Source organism: Vigna radiata, unplaced genomic scaffold, assembly GCF_000741045.1.
Source record: "Vigna radiata var. radiata cultivar VC1973A unplaced genomic scaffold, Vradiata_ver6 scaffold_300, whole genome shotgun sequence".
NCBI lineage: Eukaryota > Viridiplantae > Streptophyta > Magnoliopsida > Fabales > Fabaceae > Vigna > Vigna radiata.
Genome location: NW_014543815.1, coordinates 75,030 through 80,227, shown reverse-complemented (window position 1 = coordinate 80,227; position 5,198 = coordinate 75,030).

Here is a 5,198-nt window from a genome sequence, read left to right as displayed (position 1 = left end):
ATATACATATATACATATATATACATATATACATATATATACATATATACATATATATACATATATACATATATATACATATATACATATATATATATATATATATATATAATGTTATGTTGTTTAGTGTGTTGTCAGGCTTGTTCTTGGATGTGGTCGAACTGTGTGGATGATTGTTGATGATTTGTGTAGTGGACTAATTTAGTTGTGTTGGTTGATGTGATGTAGTTTGTTGATCTCAATTGGTATTGAGAGATGAGTTTGTGTGTTGTCTTGTTAGTCTCAATTAATATTTAGAGACGAGTATGTTTGTTGTCTCGTTCGTCTCAATTGGTATTGGGAGACAAGTTTGATTCTTATGTTTTTTTTTTATAACTTATAAAGCTTAGTTTTGTTGTTTTTCGCGTGAGGCTTTCGTGAGCTGGGGAAAATGAGAGTTTGAGTGATGCACCTTCTCGCCTATGTGAGGTAATGGGGAAGGAAATGATGTTTGGCCCGTAGTTTTTTGGCTTGTTGTTGAGTATAATGCTCGGTGTGGGATGCATCAAAGTTTTTACTTGTAAGTCCTTAAGGAGTAGGGAAGATAAGTCATTATACTAAGATAACAAGATAACTTGTACCTCCCTGTTTTAGTAAACAGGTTGTTTGATGGTAGGTTACGTGATGACATACCCCTTACCATGACCTAGCACATTCATGAAGAGTTGGAGACATCTATGGAAGATGGGCCTAGACTCTTTCTCTTGGGCCATCTTAAGTCATCATGAAGATTTAGTAGAGTAAGAATAATTTTAGGCCTTGTATTTTGGGCCAAGTAATCTAGATTTTATTTGGGCTTTGTATTTTGGGCCAAGTAGTCTAGATTTTATTTGAGCTTGGTATTATGGGCCTAGTAGTGTAGGATTTCAATTGGGCCTTGTATTTTGAGCCAAGTAGAGTAGGATTTTGACCAAACAAGTCAACAAAGGGTCAAGGCCCAAAGTTGACTATGCTTGGACCTCCAAAATGGGTGTGTTGACCAAGGGGTCAACATTTTGGCTAAGCTTGGAGAATAAGGGAGAAGAATTTCGTCCTAGCCATGTGGAAGCTTCCCATTGGAGAGTTTTCCTCCTAGTTAGTGGCCATGTGGCACTCTAGGAATGGAGAGTTTTTCCATAGGTAGTGGCCACATGTCTCTCTCTCATTTGAGAGGATTTTTGCCACTTGTCTCCCTCCTATTGGAGATGATTTCTCCTTGCTCTCCAAGACAACCAAGGTGGCTCTTTTAGGTTAAAGTTTCATCCCATTTTGAGACACCTTAGCCTATAAATAGAGGTGTTCTCCATCATGTAATCACCTTTGATTTAGAGTAAAGTTATGCTGTCATTTTTGTACCATACTACTCTTTTAAGGTCACCCTAGGCTAGAGCAAACCAAGTGGCCTCCTCTAGCCACCTTCCTCTAAGAGTTGGCCCAACCTCTCTTAGAGGACCACCAAACACACCTTCCATCACCATTCGAACTCATCAAAACCATGAGCTATCAACACCTTTCACCACCACCAAATTCCGCAATCTTCATCCATTATCTTATGGCTTGATTTGCTTCTAGATTTGGCTTGTCCTAGCTAGAGCACTTTTTTTATTTTTTTGCCATCATTACAGGAGAATGACATAATTGTTTTAGCATTACAAGAGTGGTAATAATATGACTTGTTGTCTTCATTATTATGGTTGAGATTCATGGTTTGTAATGGATTATTTTCGTGATTTGAATGATGTGGGTAGGTGCGATTATTGTGTATTATCTTGTATTATTTTCTGGTAGCATGGTGTTAAATTTACATAAAATATCAATCATATGAGTCTAAGGATTTTTTAATTTTAACTGAGAATTTACTTTGATAAAAGCTAGAAACTTTCATGTGATTTAATGAGTTTTTGTCAATAATTAATAATGTACTTTAATGATCGTCAAAAAATTTAACAAAAATTAATCAAGAATGTACTTTAATTAATTAGTTTTTTACTTGATATAAGAGGTAAAAGAATACAAATGATTATGCATAGTAATATTTAATTGAGAATGTAATTTGTTTAAATTGAGTATAATTAATCTAAAATGTTCTTGCTTTTAACTCACAATGTAGTTTAGTTAATAATTAGAACGTAAACAAATTAATTACGAATTTATTTTACTTAACTTAAAAATCTAAGACAATAATTAATTGAAGGATAATCCTTATATAGCTAATGAATAATCTTAATTATTTTAAAAAAGCAATAAAATCAACCTATTTTAATTATTATTATTTTTATCTCTTTTATTTTTTCAATTTATTTCTTTCTATCATTATTATTTTATTATTTAATATTTTATTTATTTTTATATTTTGTGTATTATCTTTATTTTGTTTGACTAATTGTTTTGCATAATTGTTATGAGAAATAATTTGTTAGGAATTAATTTCGTGCTTAGGAGATGATTCATGGTTGACTTTACTCTTTCTATTTTAATGGTTACTATTTAAGCAATATTGAAGTTGTTATAGTTTGTTTGTATTAATTTAATCACATCAAGGATAATGTATTACTCGAGTTTTTTCTATTTTTATTTTCATCCAGTCATTCCCTTACTTTGCCCAACGAGCACATCACCTAACACCGCTCTTAACAAGCTCGCCTAAAGAGTTGTAGCTAGTCCAACAAGTAAACGGTAAACGGTTTACAGTTCTCTGAAATGTAGATTTTGTATTCTCGTTCAACTGACCATAAACTCATAAGTTTTGCTTCTAACTATTCTCCTTAGGAATTCCACTCATCTTTTAGATAAAAACATACAAATTATGATTCTACCTATGCTTTTAACGAATCTACTCAAGTCACATAACCAATCAAAATTACCATAAGTGCTGAACTAATTTAAAACACATACTTATACAACTTACTCAATTAATAATATTTAAATTTAAACTAAACATTATATTTCATAATTACTTAACTCAATATCATCACACATTAATAATATTTAAATTTAAACTAACTTGCCTTATCTAACATAGAAAATACTCCTAACTCAGAGTTTTTCTAAACTCTAATTCTCTTTAACTACCTACACGAATATAAGATAACATATCATAATGATTACGATTAATTAGAAATTTAATTTAAACTAGAATCATATGCATGACTTAAAATTAGTTTACCTCAAAATGTTAAACTAATTCAAATATACATATTCATATACTTTTAAAGAAAATAAAATATTCATATTAATGACTGACTATCGAAACATTTTTTTTTATCAACATTAAAAAACAATTTTGACCAATGTACACTATACAAATTTATTTTTCATCCATATTGTCACTTTATTATTTTCTTTCTCCTCTCCAAAATTATATTTTAAGAAGCATCATTTAAAAGAATTTTAGAAAACTAAAAGATTAAGTATAAATTGGGGAGGAAATATTAGTATTTGGCATATTGGTTGTCTCTTAAGTTGGTTCTTTGGCTGTCGGTTGGGATTAGGGACGAGAGTCTTAACGGTACAAACTATTAGCCACACATCATTCTCTGGCTGCCCAAACTTTATGAGTTTGAAGGACACTGTCCCTTCTGAATCAAAATTGGTACTCTAGTATGGCGCACAGTGTCCCAGAGTTTGAATTCGTGGGCCAGTTGCCGGGATTGTAGGTAACCCTTTTCATGTGCTCCACTGCTTCTCATTTCATTGTCAAAAGTTCCTAACTTCCAATCATATGGTTGTGATTTTTTGTGTAAAGGTCTTGCAACAAAACATTATTGTCTAATTATGTAACTGCATATTTGTTTAATATATTCCAGTAGAGTAAAGACACGACTCAGAAAAGATCATACATGCTTATTTAAAATATAAATTCCAATTTAAAATAAAATTACATTATAAAATATATATAAATCATATTGTATCTGTGTAAATTTTATCTACAAATATCTACAAATCTCACACTTTTTAAATCCCTAACTAATTTGAATCCTAGAAACTTCCAGCACACAGTGTAACACATGGTGGTTGAAGTGTTCAATTTTGGAATCACTAAAAAATAAAAAATATTTGCATTTTCTTTTATTCAATCTATTACAGGAAAATTTTGTATATACTTTCAAGTGCGAGAAAAACAAAATAAATTGTTAAATCTAATTCATAATTATCAATTAATTTTAAAACAAATTTATATTTTTAAATTTTAAATTTAATTTACTTAATTAGATTTGGATTATATGTAAATCGAATATATTTTTTAGATTTTGAAAATCTAAAATAAAGAAGTGATTATGTTATTTCAAATTACAAAATATTAGATGGGATCAAATTTGACTAAGTAGGATCGAGTTAATCTCATGTAAGATTAAGTTGAATCTATCTATATCAAAGTCAAATGATCTATGTCTATATTGAATAAAGTTATGATACAATCATGTTTAGGAAATAGTATGATTTTTTCTGAATTTAAATCCTCAAGGGACATAACAAAAATAAATCAAGGAAGAATACGGAATAAGACAAAGATGGAAACACCACAATCTAGCATATTAATAAGTTAAGTGAAGATTCACCACAAAAATGTTAATCTTTGATAAAAATCAGATTTCTAATCCATGAACCAAGAACATCCTCTCTCAAAAATGCAAATGCACATTATAACTAAAACCATGCTCCTCTTCATCATTATCCCTCCCAGGTATATGGTTCTGAAACTCCTTCCACCTTTGGTCCCTCCTTGGTCTAAAAACATGTTCCTCTTCATCATTATAAAAATAACAGTTTGAATCATCGTGTCTCCTTCTCCTTCTGTCCCCTCCCACCATTCTCACACTCACATCTTCATTGGACTTTTGGAGCCTTTCAAACTGCAGTTGAGTGTGTTATTGCATTTGAGCCATTTGTAAGTTCAGCTTCTCAAGTGCAACCGTAATATTCATACTCTTAGGTGATGAAGGATCACTATTTTGGGAAGAAGCCATGTCTTGTAAGAAAATATTAGTAATAATAATAATATATTTAGGACCTCACCACACCACTTTGTGTCTCATTTAAATTTCACTGGTATATCACACAAATAGGCTTTTCTTTAAGTATTATCTTGCCTTTTTCCACTAAAATTCCCTTTGGTGCTTGATAAAAAACTCCAGTAACTTAAGTAAACTCTAAACAAAACTTCAAGAAATTTTTAAAAG